General features: G+C 41.8%; 1 long non-coding RNA gene across 1 annotated transcript; it reads left to right on the forward strand.

Moving 5' to 3' along the window:
• Positions 1-1,589: 1,589 nt before the first annotated feature.
• On the forward strand, positions 1,590-12,352 carry LOC129162034 (uncharacterized). Its single transcript, XR_011519226.1, has 5 exons — positions 1,590-2,065; positions 11,350-11,584; positions 11,651-11,772; positions 11,843-11,912; positions 12,025-12,352. It is a non-coding gene; the product is annotated as an uncharacterized lncRNA (long non-coding RNA).
• Positions 12,353-23,030: the final 10,678 nt, after the last annotated feature.

Here is a 23,030-nt window from a genome sequence, read left to right on the forward strand (position 1 = left end):
GTGCCCAAGGATACAACAGCAGCATTCTCTGGTGGGAACTGGGATTGAACCTGCAACCTTCTGATTACTCAGCAACCCGCTCTACCTCCTAGCTACTGCTGTCTCAGTTCCAGTTGTATAGGTCCACTTATACAGGTCCTCATCTGCTTGTTTTCAGTAGACTGTTTTCAGGCTTTCTTGTGGATCATTTTTAGTAGAAGCTTTTGTTGGGTTTTTTTTTTTTTCATTGAATCCAGCTGCAGTTGCTTCACAGCTTTTTTGGGAAGACCAGTTAGGAGACCATTGCAGTATTCGAGCCACCTAGATGTAAAAGCATGAATGAGTTTCTCTAAGTCTGGTCTGGACACGACAACATTTGTCAAAGAAAACATTTGTCTTATGGAGCTAAAACCACAATGGGGTCAAACGAGTCAGCATTGGGAGTTTTCTGAATCACGAGAGCTCAAAGACAAAAAAGGATTCAGATTGGAAGCAGACCTAATTATCATTCTATTGCACTTTTAAGTACAACTTTAATATGTTTTTTTTTTGTGTGTGTTTTAACTTTCTGTGGGTTTGTAATTATTTCTAAATATGTTTGTCAGGTGGTAGAGATCACGTCCCATTCAGTCACTGACCATACACTCACCCAACATAAGCTCCCATCTTACCAGGCAAACGCTCAGCCCTTGATGCTTTCTCTTCTCCATCCAAGGTCCTTGTATTCTCACACACCACCAAATCGTCAGCGTGCAATGCAGACCCTGGCTGCCACTGTGCTGCGCTGCCAGCCAGCTGGCGCCCGGTCGTGTCAGATACCCGCTCGTAGCTTGTGAAGCAACATGCCTATCTGTGATCAACCCAGCGCGAACTGAATCAGTGTTTGGGTTTGCTCACATGCTACAACCTTATCCTGTGGTCACGATTCCTCCTCTTAGGAGTCATGATATTTACCAGGAACTCTGTTAGCCAACTGTAAAGTGGGTAGCTGATATGCTAGCACTGGTGTGTGCTTCCAACACGTTTCCTGCATGTTTTAGATCACGAGCACAGCTGATTTGTTTGATTTAGTGATAAATTACTTCTATAGAAGCTAATGAAGGCTGAGGAGACATTTCAGCTGTTAGATTAAAGGTGCATTATGTAGAAATGAAGTAAAAATGACGTCTTGTGGTAAAATTTGGTTACTGCAACGACTTAAAACTACTCTGGAGCTTTTTGCTGGCCATCGTCAAATTACAGTTGTCAGCACTGCAGTATTAGCTCACAGAAGATATGACAACCTCACACTCACTGATGGTAAACAGTAGTCACTAGTTACATCCCCCCTTCCTTTGTTTTGAAAGGAGAAAAATTTATCTGAAATATGTTTCAGTATAACCTTCCTTCCAAAATGACTGAAACATTACTCTTTTGGGATTTTCTCACCGTAAAATTCTCGCTATATTCCAACAAACTTCACCTTTAAAGTGTTAAAAACGAGCGCGCAGCAAGGAGAGTACAGTTTTGATGTTTTTTTAAAGAAAAGCTCATATTTCTTTCTGAATAAAGCAGCATAAATGTGAAAACTGCAATTTATTTATAGTGTCCTCCAGTGAAATTGAGTCCGACATTCCTGCTTATTATAAATACTTCTAACACCAGCCATGAATATAAATGTCGGGATCTGGGGTGAGTCAGCACCATTCTGTTCATTGTGCTTCAGTCTCTGCAGGTGGGCGGTTCCTGAGAGCAGCCAGCTGCAGGCTATCTCAAATCAACCGGTCCAGTGTTTATAAGGAGTGCCGGATGATTACTCACTTTTGGGTTGCTCTTGCCATCTTAGTGTACTATAGCTGTAGTATTTTGCATTGTGCTCACTCGCAGTAGTAAGTGTTTTAGTATGTACTTCGCCTTGTCATCACCAGGAACTTTCACGACAAGATAACTCAGCAATAAACTGGATTTCACTTCAGAGCCTGATCTCGCTCTCCAACTGGACCGACCTGCTCTCCCACCGCTCACCTCCCTTGGATTTTGGATTACCACAGACGCAGCGCCACCCAGTCCTGTCTACCCTCCCAAGATCTTGGATTTCAGTTCTACAGTAAGAACCTCAGAAACTCAGTCCTCCTAGTTTTATTCCACTCTATCCAAACACCGACCAGTGTTTGTCTCAGCAGACCCAGCCCCGGAGCTGTGCTCAGCATCACCTGGCGGTGCACCTTTAGTTCACTTTCCAAATAAAACATTTTATTTTTTCTTACCTACGTCTCTCAGTGTGATTCTGCATGTCTTGGGTCAGGAAACTCCCCACAGTCATGACAATAAAGGCTAAAATAAAGGTAAGAAATAACAAAAACAATGAGAACTAGTAAAACAAATTCCTCAAAACAAATTTCTTTTTTCCATTTAGATTTTTATTCATCATTGGCACACAACAGCATAACTAAAAACCACAAACGCGTACATCCAAACTAAAATAAGAATTGACCAAATTGGGAAGAAAATGAGGAAATTACCAACATAAAATAGAGAAGATGTCTCATCATTTCCCCTGATATTAATTTCTCATGAACAAACTGAATTTGCATCATCAAAAGCATCATTGTGCTTTCAGTGTTCTAGTAACAAACACTATAAATGCTGTGTATACATGTCTGTTTTTCTGCAATCAGAGTGAGGCAATAGCACATCCTTGAGGTGAGAGGGTTGATTCTGCAGCCTTTCAGTTATCAGCCCTAAACAATGCAGCCACTTCATCTGCTGCTCAGACTGAAAGGCTGCGATCAAAGGAAAACACTACGCAGCTCACGATGACAGGCACGAGCAACTAAAGGCCTTGTGCATGTTTGTTGTTTTTACAAAGAGCACATAGGTCCACTTCACCACCAATCTTAAAATCACACCAACATCAGATGCATTCAGATTTTAAAGGGTGGCTGATCTCAATGAGCTACTTGTCTCTGAACTGTGACTGACACTTAAGGTGCAGCTTGATTGGACTCCAAGGACAAAGGAAAATGTACCAATATGTGAAGGAGCTGCTGTGAAGGTGACGTAAAGGTTATTGTTCAGTTCTAACTAGGTGGTTTCTTTTTGGTGAGATTAACGGGATTTGATCAAAGCAGTTACTTAAGTGGTTAAAACACTGGAGTTCTGCATCAGGAAAGGCTGTTTCTTCTTACACAACATTACATAATTTGTCATGTCAATATTTTCAGCTAAGATGAAACATCGAAAAGCAAATATACACTCATGTGTAGTGCTACAAGGCTGGATCACATTTTTTCATTCCAAACTGCTGTAAGTCTTCATGTCAACGATTCATTAAGGTTTTGGAAGTATCCCACAAGGTTCTGGTCCATACTGACATGACAGCAGCACATACAGTACCTTGCAAAATATGTATACCCCTTGAACTTGTACACATTTTGACACCTTGCAACTGAAAAATGAAATGTTCTTATGAAGGCTTTTGGTGATGGACCAACACCAGCGCATAACTGGTGTGACCAAAGCCTACTGGTTGTGCACCACCAGGCTAAAGACCAAAGGTGACAGATCATTTGCTGCTGTGGCGCCCGGACTCTGGACCTCTCTCCCCCTGAGCCGGAGATCAGTGGACTCAGTGGTGTCCTTCAAAATCAGCTGAAGACTCACTTGTTCAAGCTGGCTTTTGCATGACCTTCATCACCCTCTCCTTATTCAGCTCCTATTCTACCCTTCCCGGGATCCACTGATGTCCCTCTTTCCTATTTATTTTCCCTTTCCTTGCATTTTTTTATTATATTTTTTTATCTCATTTTATACATATTTTTAATCATTTTTAAAATCATTTTTATATTTATACGTTTTTGTGAAGCACCTTGTGATCTTGAGAGCTATAAAAGATCATTTTCTCTCTTTCCTTCCTTTTCATCTTTACTGTGAAGTGGAATTAAAACGATAGTTTTCAACATTTTATGGAATGGGTACACCATTGCACATTGCAATGGGGCATTCTAATGGAAAACCAGCTAAGGAATACAAGATTCTGTCTTCAGAACAAGAAACTCTCACTCAGCATCAGTGAGGGATGGGAAAAAGCCAGGCAATGGGCACATGATCCCTACACTGACACATGACCAGATAATGCTGGATGACTGACATGGAACAGTTGTGTATTTACCCAGAGCACAGTTAATGATGGCATGGAAAGTATGCTTGGACATGAAAGTCTCAGACTATGACACTGGTCTCATGCCTAGATTACGACACCAGCATTCCAACCTCGCTGTTTAAGCATTTAATGGAAGAGCCTAGGATGTGGTCTGATCAGGAAGACTGTGTGGTGATGTTGTATGTTGAGTGGTGAGGGTGCAGGAGACCGTATCCAGAAGAGAATGACCTATTTGATCAGCAGCATCATGATTGCCTTCGACTTATATGAAGTTTTCCTAATTTACCCCGTCCAGTATGTTCCAATAGGTCACGTGGTTTGTAAAGACCCTATCTGCGTCCTGAGTGAAAGAGGCATTAGCAGGTAAGCTACCAACTTGCACTTGAATGCTGAAAAGCATCTAGAGAAAATTTGCTGGTTTTTAAAACATGCAGTTGTCGCATTGAGAGGATGGTTTGGACCCAAAATGCAGTAACCCAGGATGACACGAGGCAGAAGTGGATATGAACTAAAAATCCTTTTATTTTAGGAGGCTGGGCATAAATCCAAAGGCGAATGCTGGCAAAAAAGGCAAAACAGAAGCTCTTTCATGAGCAAGATCAGGAGAACACACGAAATGGACAAAACACTGACAATGACAATGGACCGACAAGACACAGAGACAAGACAGGGCTTAAATACACTGGGGCATAATGGGAGGCAGATGAGCTGCAGGTGTGTGGAGTGTGGGGGGAGTACCAGGTGAAAGCAATGACTAATCAGAGAAAAAAACTAACATGACCTAAGAGTGAACCTAAAAACAGAAAAGCAACCATATAACTAAAATTCTAAAGGGAAGGAGAACTACAAAAACCGGTGGGACAAAACATATTAAAGAAACTAATAAAAATGAAAAGCTGAAACTATAAACACTGCAGAGGGATGACTGGCTGCAGAGGGGTTACTGGAGAAGACTAAAGGAACACAGGAGACACATAAATGAGATGCAGACAAAGGACACATGAGGGCGCTATGAAACACAAAAGGAGAACCTGGAGTGGGAACTGGAGGGGCTGGGGAACAAAGAGACACAGAACATGACAGCAGTTTGTTTTAGATGCATGTTTCAGACCCACGCTCCTTTATTTTTCACCAGATAGACAGTTAAATCATCAGTATTCTGACTCTACTAGCAAACAGTCTCATTCACATTCTGAAGATTTTATCTTTAATGGTATTTGTCCTGGCGTGTGTATTTAAATATTGTGTGCAAGTGTGTGTTACTGAGCTTTAAACAGCCATACTGCACTCTAAAGCCCAATACAATTCTGGCTATAGCCAACTGTTTATTTTTTGTGATTACAGACAACCAATATAAGTAATGCCACAAAAGATCCTATAGTCACTAGGGATGATTGGTATTGGCTTTTCCACCAATATTCGATGTACCCATGTTGTCTGACCCTAAGTTATGATACAGATATAAACCGATATGGATGTATGCAGTGTACCACTCTCATTAAGAGAAAAAGTTCAGCATTTTAGATAACTAACATCACATATCTCTTAACATGCATACTTAAATTTCAAACGTTTTCTGTGCAAAATGACAACTCCTTCAATTTAAGTTAGTCATAAGAAACGTGTTAGCGTTCAGAGCAGCTGGATCTCATTTTCCCTAAGCTAAGATGTGTTTATTAGTTAATAATGTATTTTGTTCTGTACATTGCAGTTACAGTGACAAAACATTTATAAATATCTTCAGATATGAATGGATGAAGATTCTTGTTTTTGTTTTGCTTGTTTGTTAGCCGCTAGCTAGCTACACACAGCTACATGATGTGAGGACAGTGTGTGTTGACTGCACTGGGCAAAATTCTACCTCAACAATTGTGCCAAATAAACTAAAGTATCTGAAAAACTTTACCTCTGTACTATGATATGTTAAGAGAGAGTAGATGTAGCTGAAGACCTTGATGTATAGTATGTGTATGGTATGTAAAAGCTGTCATTTAAAGACTGAAAACCGATACTGATATTTTCCAATATTAAATTTAAATGATGATATCAGCCAATAATTAATATCGACTCATAATATGAAACTTCCCTAATAAATACACATTTTGTGATGGGTTCCTTTTCCCATATATTCAGAACGTGGGAATTAGGTAATAATGGGCTTCATATTCAGTTAGCTTTTAGCACGCATGAACATGTAGCGTTATGAATATGCCATTTCTGCCCTTAACAGCTGCCCTTTGACACAGTGACAGTGTGCATAAATTGCCATGGTCGTGCGCTTGCTTCTGATGTTTACATTCCAGCAAAGAAGACAGAAGAAGGACGAAGAACGCTTTTCATTAGTTAATGAAAGAACTTTATTTCTAATAAGCTAATCAAAACAACTGTTGGTCAATAATAATCAGGTGACTGATCTGTGAAATCACAATGTATGATTTATGTGTTTAATGAATAACAGGACTTGGGCTAACTGAGCTAGACATTCTGATCCACATAAGGTAAACACATGACACATTGTTCACTCATCCAGTCAGAACTTCCTCTCTGATGCGTGGCAGAGCCCTGTGGTGTTTAGTTAATCTGTCCACTCTGATTCGTTAAGAATCAAAAACAACTAAGCCTAATAAAACAGAACAACGCCATTTTAAGTTAGTTCCAACGTAGTTCAACGCACGCTCAACGGAGTTCTAACCAAGTACTCAACCAGCTCTCAAATCCATCCGATGTCCATCATCGCTAAGTGAAGTACAGACTGGCCAGCTGTATTTTCTACTTTTAAGCTGAGAACTGTCAAGCTGGAAATTCTGTCGTTTTATCAACAAGACGACGGTTCCTTCAGAATAAAAGCTGAACTCTCTGACCCAAAAAGGGGGGTCTCTACGTGACGCTGGAAACCTGCCGTTGTACCGGGAGACGATCCTCAGACTGGTTTGTCGTGCTGCTGACGCTGTTTCACCAGTTCCAGCACAAGGAGGGTCCGAGGACCTGGCATCCGGATCTAACACGGAAGTCTCCGCACGGTACGTGGATCGGCATAGATTGCGTCTCATGTCTAACTCCTGAAGTCCATCGTCGGTCAGTTAGGGCAAACAACATCTTGCACTCAGACTCGCCTCTGTCAAATAAGAGATTCTGAACTGACACACACACACACACCAACACTTCAGCTTACATTCATCTGCATCCATCATTAGAGAGTTAGTCCTGTAATTGTTCGAATAATTATAAATTAAGTATTCTTAAACGTCTCATGTCTTCTTGTCTCTAATTCAATACAAGGTGTTTGAATAAAATTCCCTGTGGTAAAAACAACCTCTTTTGATTCTAAGGGCCCGGTCCAAAGATTAATGATCAAGCTCAGGTTTGGATCAGTTATATCTCTGGACCTTAATAAAAGTGTAAGAATAAACCAACTATATTCCGCTACAAACATTTAGCCAATACATATGTAGCGGGCTAACGGTACCTTGAGGAACTTTTAACAAATACATTTAAAACATAAATTCATGCGTTGTAAACAAAAACAAACATTATTTAAGCAGCTTGAGTCATAAGTTTTACTAAAATGCTGTTTTATAAGATCCAGTCCAACGTGTCCCATCTAAAAACACGCCATGATTTTTATTACAACATATTAACAGGTGAAAACACATTTTGTAGTATCCAGAGACACCACTCTCAGAAGCTGACAGAGCTAACCAGAAGCTGATGAGCCAGATGGTTCATCACAGATGGTTGGTTAAAGCATATTCGCTCACATGGTCAGCATTAACCAGTCAGATCAACGGAAAACAAATGATTGTTGTGACTTTTTATGCAACCCGTGAACAAAGTTGTAGTTGTTAACTAAGACAGGAAAGAACTTTACTCTGAATGTGTGCTGGCGCTCGTTGCATCAGCCCATAGTTCTCCTGGGATTGGGTTGGCAGCAGTGGAAAAGCAGAAATGTCCATGGATTTTGTGATTCTTTTCTTATTCTGCTTTCTGTGATTTTATATGTTGCAATTTTGTGTTGCTTTGATGAAATCGTTTAATTTTTAGTTGTTTTGGTTTTGTTTTATTTCCTCCCTTTATTATGTGAATACTTTCTGTTCCCACATATCGAACATGAGGTATTCATTAAAATACCTAGCCTTTGTTAGTCATCTACTTCCTCAGTGTTTATATATATATATATATATATATATATATATATATATATATATATATATATATATATATATATATATATAAGCTTGTTTGAGAAAAAAAGGTGCTCATTTTTGCACATTTAGCTGCATCTGTTTCCAGCGCTTTCCTCTTTTTAATTCTTGCCTTCTCTGCGCCACCCTTGCTCTTTCTACTTTCCATCTTTCCGTCAACTGCGTGGTCACGTGGTGCGCACAGGCGCATATAGGGGAAAAAGAAAAAAAAAGAGCTGCAGCCTGCAGGTAGAGACAGCCGGGAGGAGCGTATGAGATCAGCCCGGCGGCCTCAGTGCCATGACTGAACACCGGCACCAAAAAATAAAAATAAAATGATAAAAAACAAAAACGAGAGCACCGGCCCATGCGGCCCAAACATCGCGCGGCCCACCGGGAATTCTCCAGACCCTCCCGATTAGCCACTCCGGGCCTGGTGTCCGGCGTGCATTTTTGTAAGTCTTTGCTTGTATGTGCATGTGTGAGCATGAGGGAGGGAGTGTGTGACTGTGTTTGTGTATGACTGTATATGTCAGGTGGGGCCTTTGACTCCTCCCCTGTCCTGGGACTTCTTTTGATGATATAGATCTTCGTCTCCCCTTCCCCTGCCACACCTGATGTGGGGTGTGGTGCCTTGGTCTGCCTAAGTGTTCGTGGCTCCTGGGTCAGGGAGTTTAAGATTTTTGGCGTCTGCCTGATCAATCCCGGTGGCGGCCTGGTGGGGTCTGGGTCCCTGGGCTCTGCTGGGTCCCCGGCGGGGGTGGTCACCCCTGGGTGCCGGGCCGCTGGGTCCCGGGCTCGACCGGCTAGGGGGTGGGAGGCTGCGGGCCGGCGTGTGGGCTTGCCGCCGAGATCTCCAGGGGCTCTGCCGGCTGCTGGTTGTGGCCCCCCGGGACGATCCTTTGTGCCCCTCGAGGGGGGCGGGGCCCTTTCTGGTTGCAGTCTCCTTGGGGTTCCTGTGTTCTGGGACAGCGCCTGGATCTCTGGGACTTGGAGCTCCCCCCGTCTCCTACGCATCTTCGGGGGGCAGATCTGTGGTCCCTCACACTCTCTATTGGATGCTCCTATAGAGAAACCTTACATAAACAAGCGTGTGTACACACACAGGTGCTCACATGGTGCTCTCATAAGTATGGACTTGGGCACGTTCAACACATGTCTTAAGACTATGGTGAGCACTTAATGCACTGTGTTTTTTTACCATCACCGTGTGATTGTTCAGTTAAACAATGTTGATTATATTTTTCTTCATCAAGTTGACGCAGTGATAGCTTGCTCTTGTTGTATTGTTGTGTCCCATTTTTTTTGTTTCTGTTTTGTTTTTTTGCTTTTTATCTTCTCTCTTTCTGCAGGTTTAGAAGCAGACTCTTGTTCATTGTTGTCTATCCCCCCCCCCCCCCCCCCGTGTCTTTTCCTTTCTCTTTTACCTCTGTCTCCGTGTCTGGTCGGAATTACAAAGCATTCAAAAGCAATAATACAGTTTTAAGTATCAGGCGTGACATTAAAAGCAGACGCTTTGATGCTCCACCTGAGAGTAAATCTGTAAGGCTTGTCACCAGCATTCAGACATCAATTCTGCTTGCTTCACAGCCAGACAGGACAAGGGATTAAAAAAAAAATAATAACAATAATAATAAAAAGAAAAATTATTTAAGAAAGTAAGAAAAGAGCTCCTGTGCATCACTGGTGTAGAGATGTATAACGTGACATTACACTCACAAGAGTGCACATGGATTCATACAGGAACTAATATTGTTTATTAAGCTCTGATAGATCATTTAAAGCTAACAGATGGTGACAACTGCTCAGCTTCCTAAATATTGCTCAGTAAATATGCCAACATTTCCACAATATTTTTTTAGTATTTAAACGTTTTGAGCTATCCCTGATTGACTATATCTTAGTCACGCTGCATAAACTAGAGTGACAAACGCCGACACGCGGGTTGACCTTCAACAAGTCCTGGTTGAGAAATGGTAAAATGTCAACAGACTGGTGACCAAAATGAAGAGAAGGCAAAATGTTGTGGCTGAGTGAGGATCTCACACACGCTACTGAGGGCCCTGCCAATGTGAATCGAACAAAGTGTCCAAAATAGCCAAAGTGTGTTTGTTCATTAATTCTGTGAGAAGATACAAAGCATTTGAGATCTCCGGTCAATAAAGCTGCTATAACAAATCTACAGAACAAGCTTACTTTTGAACGTAAACACACACTTCTACCAGAACCCAAAAGCTGTGTTGTCAGAGCAAACGAGGACGCGCTAAATACCAGTCGCTGTTTTCTAAGTCCAAACATCTTTTGTTGTCCGTGACTTCAAATGGTGTCTCTCTTTATGTTCCTCTGGTAATTTGTCCCAAAGTTGAAGTGGTAGCAGCCAGCTGTGTCTCCTTCTCTGATAGTAATGAACTGTGAACCTCAGTGATGGACCCAGATAAGAGCAGATGGCGGTTTGGCGAGACCGACTAGCAGATGGAACAATAGTTGCTTTCAGTCCAAGCCGTGTTATTGGCGGAAAGTTTTAGACAAATGAGAGCGAACCACTTTATTCATTTTTTCTCCATTTTCTACTTATTTCATACAATCTATTTATAGTCATACTATGTTATAACATTGCTAAGAGGCATGATAACCTAATTTAATTCATTTTTCTAAATTTGATATTGTAGCAGAGTTTTTCCCGTTTTAAGAATTATTTATGACATTTTCATGAATCTGTAAAAGTGCTAGTCTTACTCTTTCTATGATATAAATAGCCAACATGTCTTTTTTTTTTTTTATCTTTTTGCTATCCCTGGCCCCGGGCCCTGTATAGCCAAATGTGACTTGAAATGAGTAACAACAGCCAATCAAAGTCAAATATAGAGCAGGTGTGTGTGTTCATGGAAGTACATAAACTGACGCAAAGTTGGCTGTATATAGGTGTGGTGGAGAGCTTCTGAGCAGCCTCCATCTGAATGACAGCACAAGCTCTATGAACTGTTCTAGGTAAAAACATTCTAAATTATAATATTGTACTCTGTATTCTGTTTTTTTCTCATGTCTCAGACTGGCAGGTCACCACCGAAGAGGAGTATCTTCCCAGACTCACACCAACCTCCCGTTTTACCTGAGGGCTTCCTGATCTAGCAGAAAAACCTGTAGCTCCATCCTTGCTCTGCTCTCCACATGTTTGTCATCATCTCTGGAAGTGACCTCCCACAACACTGTGATGCTATATATATATATATTTTTTTCAGGCTAAATGAACCAAAGTACTCTGTTGTCAGACTGTGTAGTAAAGGTGAGTTTTTTTTAATCATCATTACAACCTTTGAGTTTTAACATTAACTATGTTTTTGTTTCATAGCTTATTGCTACACGTGTGTTGCTGCTGCAAGCTTGGAGCTAGATTACATCATGACATCCTGAAGGAGGCTACTGATTCTGGTCCTGTGACACTTGGTGGTGACGTGTGAGCTGATTCACCTGGTAAATAACTTTTACATTAAATATTTTGTTTTTGATATCAAAAGTAAAATAATAACCTGCATTACTGCAGGACACTCAGCAAAATATGGACTCTACACCATGAGGCAGGCACACGTTAATACTCTATAAGAGCACATAAGGTGAGCCACACCACATATTAGTGTTATTATTTTTCCTGGATTTGTTTTCTTTCTGCACCTCATCATTAGCCTGGCTGATCACCTGATAACTCATGTCATCTGTGTGTGACAGCATGAGGATGTCCTCACACACCTGTAACCTATCAGCTCATCTGGCAGAATAGAGAGAGAAGAGACAACACCACATCTCCTGTTCCTGGAAAGCCTTCAGCCATCCTTTGATGACTGAGAACCTCCATCAGCTCTGTCTGCTGTCTGCCTACAATTATTATAAGAAATATTGTGTTTGACAAGTTTTTTGTTCTGCCAAATATCTCATTTTGATTCCAGTTTTTATATTTTAATGGACATTTATAGATTACATTAATTGAATTATCACATTGTTGCACGTTTAACTAGCTCTATTGTTAACTAGCTCTCATCAATCATAAATTTCAAAATAAAAGTACTGCAGTGATGCAATTTTATATATATGAAGCTTACGATTAATCCAACGGCTTATTTACTCACAACATTGCTCCAGAAGTGCAGCGGTGTATTTCATGGCTTTATTTCTGGAGGAACAACATCATATATCACGTGATTTCCTTCTTTTTGGCTAAATGGCGGATTGCATAAACAAAATGTGACCTGAAGTCTCGAGGGATCTTGTAATCTTGCGAGTCCAGCGAAGAGCACAGCGAGGAAGCCGTGCTGCTGCCAAGACTTTCCTGGTGTGAAAAGGACCGGTTTGAAGTTCGTGAGTACACCGTTTCACGTCGCTGATGCTTCCAGTGTGATACCGGTGTAACACAGATCTGCATCCTCACTCTCCACCTGAGTGCAAGTCCCTTTTAAAGGTGCTGCTTGTTTATCCACGACGAGGCGTATCCAGTGCAAGGCGGATGGCTCCACTAAAGCGGCGCTATCCAAGGTGCTGATTTGCACAGGGCACATCCTGAGAGGAGCTGTTCACGTTGCTGAATGCTCAGCGCTAGGCTGGACTGCAAACAGGAGAATGCAGCAGTAACTTAAAAGCACAGGCAGTGACCGCAACAACGTTGGACTGCCCCGTTGACTGACATCCATAGCTCTGAGTACGTCATGTTGTTCTGGGACAATTAAAAAGAAAACCATAGATTCTGACCTACGACCCAGCTCTGTCTCTAGGTCATAAGCAGACTACATATTTACATCACCAACATGCGTTTTTTGAGCTAAAACACATGTCTGAGTTCCAAAAACATTTTAGCCTACTCCTGCAATGGAGGTGGTTTGCATCTAATTACGTGTCTGATTCTTAAAAACAGCTTTTACAAAGTTCAAAGCATTTATAATTACATTTCAATTTAGCATGCCAAATGTTTTTGGACTGTGGGAGGAATTCAGTGTGCTTGAAAAAAAACATTCAGACTCGAGAACATGCGAGACGACCCCCCCCCCCCCCCCCCCCCCGAATTGTTTAGATCGGATGGCACCAAATTGTACTAGATATGATGCTTTAAGAATCTAGGACACTGCTGCACTCATGTCTGCGTGAAACCCACTATGTACACTATGTCTGTTATAATACAACTGATTTAAAGACAGTCTGGAGTTTGACCTAAGAAGGAAAACGGGTTACACCACACACATATAAAATCCAATTGAGGCCAAGCTGATGGATCACTAACCACTGGAAAGAGTGATGGCAACTGGGAATGCCTGAAAAGGATAAAACTGATTTTCTGGAGAAAAAACAGATGCACCATGTGAGAGCTAAAAAAGGAAGCAGTAATGAAATCTGGTGTTCATTTAGGTCTCCTGTCTTTTTCCAATGGAGGTTAGACAGGATAGCTTCATCAGGACCTGTGTGTGTGTGTGTGTGTGTGTGTGTGTGTGTGTGTGTGTGTGTGTGTGTGTGTGTGTGTGTGTGTGTGTGTGTGCCAGTGCTGTGATGGCCAGCAGGTTTATTTAAGCTGACAGAAATGAATCTCTCAGCAGAGGGCTGGGTCTGTTCAGCTGTCCCCCCGACTGGAGCCCACACTGGGGTTGACATTAAATGATTTCATGAGATAATTAGGATTCAGTTTTTAGCCACAATGCCAAACGTCCTCGATCTTACGCTCTGATGCGCAGCTCTGTTTTGTCTATACAGACATGTATCGCTGATAATGAAGAGGAGTAGAAACAATAAAAATAGTTTACATAAAAACGGAACTTTCTGACTTGGAGTCTGAATCACGTTTTGTCAATTTAATGGAAAGGACAGTTTAACTTCACGTGAAATGCAAACAGGTCCATTTAGAAAATGAATCCTTGAACGTTTCCTTGCATTTTAAGGCATTTTCACACTTTTCGTTAGGTTCCTCTGGTTTTGATCAGTTATTGAGTTTGCTAACTTGCAGGGTTTTTTTTCTGTTGTTTGGTCTTACGACACAGAGGAAACAGCAAGCAAACCAAAATGTGTCCCTACCAACCACAGCCCTCTTTTCTGTTTGCGAGCAGTGAGGGAACTTGTCACCAACATGAGCTAAAACATGTTACTCTGCTCCTACGAGTATCTAAATCCTCATGTGATGCTTTTAAACTGCTTTTAAATGTATAAGAAAAGTGATTATTTGAACTTAAAACAGCAGGGTGAGAACTAATCAACAAAGTCAACACATCTTGAGCCTTTTTTGTTATTTTTTGTCAAGGACAATGTCCTACTGATCTACATGGGGGGAGCTGGATTGAACCTTATATTGAACAATGGTGAAAGAGGAGTTAACTACCTGCTCTGTAAATGGAGGGTTGCAGGTTTGCACCCCACTCAGACTGTCACAGTTGCAGTGTTCTTGGGCAAGACACTTAACCTCTTTGCCTGCTGTTGGTGTTTGGAGGGGCGGGTGGCGCCAATTGTGTTGTAGCCTCGCTTTGGTCAGTGAAGCTCGGCGCAGCTGTTGCTACATTGTCGTGTGCCACTTTGTGTGTGAATGGGTGAATAACTGATGTGTTGTAAAGCACCTTGGGGGGTTGTAGAACTCTAGAAGGCACTATTTCAAATACAGGCCATTTATACTGGAGGAAGCCAGAGGTGATGTTTTGACTTCTGGTGGTTTTAACTTCTATTTTGTCAGAAAAATGCACTTATTGTTGCGACCGTTCAGTCTGCTTACTGATTAGATATGTCCAGATTGGGACTACTCGACGTAAACACAAAGGGTAGGGGCTGTGTTCTGAGTCAGAAGTTATTAAGAATTAACTCCTGTCATTTGTGTTTCTCTGGGTAATTTTAAAGAGACAATGTGTAGTTTTTACCATCAATTTCTGGAACTATCCATCCATGTTGATGAAAATTAATGAAATGATGCCCAGTTGTTGAAACATATTGGTGAATTTGAAACATATAATCCTAAAAATCAGGTCTAAAATACACGGTAGCAGGTCTAAGGGTGTTTTTCAAAGCCAAGGAACCTCGCCTTGATCTCTTGGCCCCAACCTGGTTGCCTAGTAGATACATCATCAGGAACCGCCAAGATGTGTTCCAAAGTTCATGTTCTACCAAGGCGTGTGTTCTCCGTTTTACTCCAGGGGCAAATTTCAAGTTTAAAAGTAAGTCAACTAATTTTAAATGTTTTTTAGAAGTTATCTATGGTTGGTTAGGAGCTTAGTAGTTGCAGCTTCGGTGGCTAGCGGGTAGTACGTGTCCGCCGTGGAAGCCGCGGTCATGTGATGCAAGTCTGTTCCATTTAATCCTTTTCTTTGACTAAGGAAGGTCAGTGTCCTCGTAAGCAAGGCGCCTGGCCTCGCAAGACATCGCCTCGCAAGGCCAGGCGCCTTGACATTGAGAAACACCATAAGTCTCTAAGCGACGCCATATTAGACGCCATGTTCCCTTCTACAGGAGCCCTTGAGGACAAAATGCATTTACTGATTTGTAACAAACGGTTACAAAACTTTCCTCATTCTTAAATGTTGTTGTTTTACACATTTACCTCTTCACTTGTTGCCAGTGATGAAAGGGAGTCTGATGCGCTTGTTATTTTGCTAAAGTTTGCACTCCCCAGGGCTTTTTGACCCTAAAGGGCATCCATTAGCATGAACTTACTCCAACATAAAAATACTGCTTGCTTGCAATGATTTAGGTAACTACTGCCCCCCCCCCCAGGAAAAATACACACTGTCAGTTTATGGCAACACTGTATGACATGAATGCCAAATGGAATCTTGAGGCAACATGAAATTACTGCCGTATGCTTTAGGAGACAGATCAAGTGAAAGCAACAACTATATGGACGTAGTCCGTAAGACTGACTTGTTAACGGTCTGTGGATAACAAGCAGTTTATTGTTTAATGTAGCTCATTTTCATCCACATAAGCCCTCAATTTTTTTTTTTTTTTTTTTTTTTTGCTGAAGTATAGAAGTTTATGTTTTCTGCCACAACCCAGAGTTCTACTGCTACCTGGCAAGAGAAAGGTTCTTGGTTTTAAAGGATAACGTATATCTCATAGTTGTCGGATGAAGGTTGGTTCAACCGTTCTGTAGTGGCAGTGTACCGTATAAACACCATACAGTTGATATGATATAAATGTAGCCACCTGTAGATTTTGACTCTACCAGCCAACTGCGACTGCGCATTAATGTTTTCATGCTGCGTCCACTTTGGACGAAAGCAGCAGCTTAACGAGTACTTGCAAAGAAGACGTGGCGACGTTTGTTATATGAAGCTGGTTATCTGACGTTGGGTGGCAAACTGTCCTTGGTAATCGTGTTTTTAACGCACGATTACAACACAGGCTTCCAAATATTCTGGATATCTCCTGTGATTTAGTTCAAATAATTTCCCTTCACAGTTTCAGCTGCGTCTCCCCTTTAATAATAAAGTCTTAAAGCAGCTCGTCTCTCAGGCTCTCGGTGCCTTCCGTGAGGACAGTGGTTAGAGCCACTGATCAGCTGATCTGAGCTCCGCTCAAGAAAAGGGAGGGAAGAAGGATGAACATCCATGCTTATTTTACTACTGTCCAAAAAAAGTAAAGCAACGCATCCTTTCTCCTGCAGTTATTCTGCAGGACAGCAGAATCTCAGGAGGTAGAGTGGGATGTCTAGCAATCGGAAGGTTGCAGGTTCGATCCCAGCTCTGCCAGGGAATTCTGGCACTTAACCCATCTTGCCTGCTGGTGGCGGAGGGACTGGTGGCACCTGTGCTTGGAAGGCCTCACCCACGTGCCCCAGAGCAGCTCTAGCTACATTGTAGGTCACATCCACCAGGGTGTGAATGTGTGTGTGAATGGATGAATGGTACACTGTAGTGTAAAGCTCTTTGAAGTCCTCTGACTCTGAAAGCCACTATATAAGTGTGGGTTGTTTATCATTTACGAGCAGAAGAAAAGATGAAAAATTATAAAATCAATCAGGAATCTGGAAAGCAGAAAGAAGTGTTAGTTTAAACTTATGTAAATAAATTAAAAACAATTTCGAATATTTTGTTGTTAAACTTGTATTTTATTCAAAATGTATTCATCTTTATTCATTTTATGACAGTTTTTGTATTGCATTGTTTGGAAAAACAACTATAACATGCTCCGGTCAGATTTACTCTGATGCTCACCTTTTCAAGCCAGACACCTGCATCTCTGGAGTTCGGCTCTGAGCTGAAGAAGGTGTTCATCAGTGAGACTCCTGTGTTAGTTTCTTCATCTTCACCACAGGCAACAGTTCCTCACACAGGTCTGTGCTGCTGAACATGGAGTGAATCTAAGCAGCTAGGGCACAGAGTTGGGTCAGTGAGTCGCTGTCGGGGAGGAGAGGGTTAAAAACTGCAGCAGGCACATCAGGGGCGCCATGAAGCGGTGACAGATTAGGAATATTCTAAGGGCCCACAGCTGTCAGGGGCCCAAAAAAGTTTCAAAGTTGAATAACAAATAGATCAGGGGTAGGCAATCCTGGTCCTGGAGTGCCACTATACAGCATGTCTTAACTCCAACATACCCGAATGAATGTTGATTCACCTGTTAACCAAGTTATCAAGTGCTGCAGAAGCTTGTTAATTACCTACTGAATAAAATCAGATGTGTTGGAACAGGGACAATACAAAAATGTGCTGGATATTGACACTCAGGGACCAGGATTGCCTACCCCTGAAATAGATAAAGTTTAAAAATCACAAGTACTTTACTTTGCAGTATTTTTTCTCATTTAAGACATTAAACAAACAGTCTTTTAGTCTTTATGAAATGCATATTTATTCAGAGGTCCCTACTTTATTTTGACTAATTAATTTGAAACATGGTGAGAATGATATGTAAATAAGTGAGAATGCATGTAGACCTACACATTTAAGCAAAACTGAAACACTGATATAAAGTACCTTTCTCAGTGGCCTAGTGGTAGAGTGTCCGCCCTGAGACTGGGAGGTCAGGGTTCGATTCCTGGTCGGGTCATACCAAAGACTTTGAAATAATGGGACCCAATGCCTCCCTGCTTGACACTCAGCATTAAGGGGATGGATTGCGGGATTAAACCACCAAATAGTTCCCGAGCGTGGCTGTGTCTGCAGCTCACCGCTCCCCCAGGGGATGGGTCAAATGCGGAGAATAAATTTCGCACACACACCTGTGTGTGTGACAACTAATGGGACTTTAACTTTAAGTATATATTTTTTCTTTCTCCCTTCGAATCTGGGAGGGTGGAACCCCAGCTCCAGCTATGGACGAGCCCCCAGGGGGCCCAACTTTATTTTTTCATGGGGCCCAAAATCTCTGGCAGCCCCCCTGAGGCACATACTTGAGCGTGTCAATAAACGGGAGTCAAACAGCTCCACCTGGAGGTTGGTTAGTTAGTGCACATACGATGTCAGCCGCAGACAGATTACTGAGTGGTGGAAATCTCCATTTCTGGGCTTCAAAGGAGGAGGGTTTTCAGTTTGCCCGAGGCTGAGGAGGCAAATGCTGCAGACGGTGATACTAGTAGCCTGACAGTAAACAGAACGGAGGGTGTGCTTCAGCTGACACGCTAATGCCAAAAAGCACTATGGGGTTTGTAGTATTGCTGCAAAATGGGCCAGCGGGCCAGTTTTGATATGTATTTGAAATTTGATTTTGCAAGCCAAATATAAATAGACCGTGGGCCAAATTTTGACTGAGAGCCTGAGTTTGACACCTGTGCTCTATGATTTGAAAAGCCTGACAGATCTACATCACACTGTCACTTAACATTCATGGACTCACCCACCTCGACTCGCAACAGGAAAGGCTGTTGTTGGTTTAGCATCCAGGAAACATCAGAGAACGTCTCGACTAGTAGAAGCTAACCGTTAGCATCGCCACTCCACCACACAGCAGAACTCCTTCAGGCTTGAGTTATTTGTGGAGAAAAAAACCATCAAAGTTGCAGAACAAACTGAGTCAGTGGCAGAGTAGTGTTGCTTGCTGATCAGAGGCAAGATGTCCAAACAAGACTTCAAATCCTGTTGTCTGAATCTGCGTTCTCCTCCAGTTGAATCCTCCGTGCTGACACAGACACATCAGAGCTTTTTTCCCCAGAGTACAACTAAGGACACATTTATTTCTACTATAAACCACTGCAAAATGAAGGACCTCTTTAAATGATCCAAACACTGAAGGTGGGATCAGTACACCTGCAAAATATTGATAGAAAAAACTAAATAGCTGCCTTCTTTCTTTTATTCCTCTTTCTTCTAACAGCTGTGCATTTTTCTCTTTTGCATCAAAAGTAAAAACTTAATCGTAATGACCTATCAGCCAAAATAGGATTCAACTGTCACATTATGAATATTGTTGCTTTTATGTGCTGTATTATGCAAAGTCATGCAAATTAGACGCACAGCTATCAGAGAAAACAACCCTTAATTTTGTCCTTCTGCTTTTCTTGTGTTTAGCGTGTAATGTGGTTATGTGTGCTGCCAGCAAATGAAAAGTCACTTTCACGCCATATTATTTTCTCACGCTGTTTACTGATCAAGTGGTGCATCCATTTACCCCCACTTCACTGTAAAAGAAACAAACAAGTGCAGAGTTTCTTCAAATATTAACTTTTTATTTGCAACTAGCATAAAATGGCCACAGATTCCCTAAAGGACATTTCCCTAGAGAATTAAATGATTTGCTTTCATCTGAGGGGAGATTAAGATGTTCAAGTGAAGTATTCCCATAAAATAAAATGTAAAAAAATCTATTTTGATTCTTATTCTATTGATAAGAATGTATTACACACACAGCAGTTTACAATTACTTAGATGACGCCTTGGCTCTGCTTTCTTCTCTTTCTGTCGGTAATTTGAGGGTTAAAGAGTAATTTACCGTGAAAATCCAATTGCTTTAATCTAATCCTCTTTAATATAATTCACAACGAGCTTACAACAACAAAACGTCTAGCAAGCTAAGTCCCTGGGGTGCAATTTCTGTCCAGCTACAGGTACGCGGCTCACAGAGCAATAAACCACCAGCATCTGTCACAGAGAAGATCCAAGAACTTCAAAATAAGCTAAACAGTGAAGTGAAAAACTAAGTTTCATTTTCGTTATTTACATTTAAAAATGAGTTTAAAGCACAACTGTTTTACCAGCATACATCAGTAAATTCATTATTTTTCACTGCCATCCAATTAAGTGTCAAACAAAACTAATTATTTCAAGGAAGCTTTAACAAAAGTGCGATTGACTCCTCTGGTCCCATCCCAGAAAAAGGAAATTAAAGGACACTGATTCTGATTCTGAAGCGGCATCCATCCATCATTTTCCATTTATCTCCTCCAGGTTCTCCCCCAGAGGACAAGTCCAGGAAACATCCATGCGACAATCTAAATCACCTCAACTAACGCATTTTAACCCCTCCAATCCACAGAATACGTAATCATCAGCCGCAAAACGTACTTTGCAGCAATTACTCTCCGTTATAGTGGACAAGTTATTTTCTAATGGCGGCGAAGCATCACGTTTTGGACGAATCCCAGAAGCATAAGGACACGCGTTGCTTCACAGTTTATATTGAGCCAGACAGGAAGTGAAAAACAAAAGAAGTGTAAAATATACAAAAACTTCCAAAATAAAAGTCACGCGCCGATTTCCAGTAGACTAACTTGTAAAATACATACATCATTTCCTGTGAAACTGAGGTAATGGAAAATAAACCACAGACCTTTGTTGGACTTTGTCGTCATGTGAACTTCCAAAATTGTGTGCAGGTCATTTTTTCGTGATAGTGTGGTCTGGTGGGACTAGCAGTGTGGAGTGCTTCTGCTGCTGTTTCACATCTGAAACGCTCATGGTTGGAAAGGAGCTTGAGGGTAAAACACCTCTTTAACGTTACACACTGCTCAGGCATCTGGTGGCAGCAGCGAAATTCAGATGTCCCTACAGATCACAAAACTGTTCATTTCTAAGGTTGAGCCTAGAGAGGAAGCTCATCTTAGCCATCCCATAAGTGCGGATCTAGTCTTCTGATCTAGTATATTTGCTAATGCTCACCCCCAGCTCAGCAGGAGCATTTGGCCTTTTCCAGTTGAGAACCATGACCTCAGACTTGGAAGAGCTGACTCATATCCCGCTGCTTCACACTCAGTTGCAAAATGGCCCAGTGCACACTGAAGGTCATGGCACAGCAATTGATTTCTGGTTACACTCAACCAGAGGTGGTGTTGCACCATCAGCAAAGTTGTGGAAATGAATAAACCGACTGAAGTACAATGATAGGCGAGGTTGAGCTGATAGTCATTGATTTCTTACATGGAGTTTGTGCAGCCATGGCAAACAAAGCACCATTAAACTGGGTGGTCTGTGGCAGGAAATGATAAACCAAATCAGCAGCGTGTGTGTTTGATGCTTCTGTTGGATCATTTGTTATGTAGCGTCACTGAATGGCCTGATTCTTGACCCTCAGGTCAGAGACACAGCCTGGGTCACCTTGATCCTGGCTGCTACGACAATCTACAGTGTTTCTTTCACAGGAGACTGAATGTCTGTCTGCCACCCCTTTAATCTGACTGCTGTTCCATCCGCAAGACGAAGGACACTTCAAGATTTAAAAGAATCATTTTTAATAAACTCTTTGTACTGTCTATTACAATGTTCATAAATAATCATCATGGTTCATTATAACTGTGTTTAATTACTGAAATTAATTACTATTTATGATAATCAGTAATGTTTAACAGTGACAAGAAGATCATGTGCACTTTTACACAATCATACAGGACAAATCAGTTTAAGGCTGACTGCACTCACATGTCTTTTTCATAACACCAGAGCTTTCTATCTTGGGAAGGCGGGCTTCGGAGATATGTTAAATCTTCCTGTCAAAACCTGATTCGTACACCAGGAAATGCCCATCTTATAAAACAGAACTCTCGGCATTTAGCGAGTGAGTTCTAGAGAAGTTGGGACGGCCGCCCACACGCTCTTTAACCAACAAGCGATCGCTGTCACGCAGGCAGAATTGCTACGCCAGAACAAACGACACCTGCAGCACAAAGCTGACGCTACGAGATTCCTTAAGAATCTGCTCAGATGCTAACCAATTCCACAGCTGTGTGCCTGCGGCATCTCTAGGACCAGAGAGTCGGTACCACTGGTCTTCCCTACCGGACCGCGTACCCAGAGGCTAATCAACATCCTCCCTTGACCTCCGGACTGAACAGAGGGTCGTCTGAACGGTGAGGTAGAACACAAGATTGCGTCTGAATGCTCTTTTTTTTATATAACCGTGTCCTGTCTGGCTGTGAAGCAAACAGAATTTATGTCTGAATGCTGGTAACAAGCCTTACAGATTTACTCTCAGGTTGAGCATCAAAGCGTCGGCTTTTAATGTCACGCCTGATACTTAAAACTTTATTGTTGTTGTTTTTGAATGTGTTGCAATTCCGACCAGACACGGAGTCAGAGGTGAAAGAGAAAGGAAAAGACGGGGGGGGGGGGGGGGGGGGTCCACAAAAATAAACAATAGTGAACAAGAGTCTGCTTCTAGACCTGCAGAAAGAGAAAGAACAGAAGAAAATGGGACACACGACAATACATCAGTAGCAAGCTATCACTGCGACAACCTGATGATGAAATATAAAATCAACAATGTTTAACTGAACATTCACACAATAATAAATCATAGTGCATTTAGTGGCAACGACAGCCTCAAGACATGTGTTGAACGTGCCCAAGCCCATA

Source organism: Nothobranchius furzeri, chromosome 2 (assembly GCF_043380555.1).
Source record: "Nothobranchius furzeri strain GRZ-AD chromosome 2, NfurGRZ-RIMD1, whole genome shotgun sequence".
In the NCBI taxonomy this organism is placed as follows: Eukaryota; Metazoa; Chordata; class Actinopteri; order Cyprinodontiformes; family Nothobranchiidae; genus Nothobranchius; species Nothobranchius furzeri.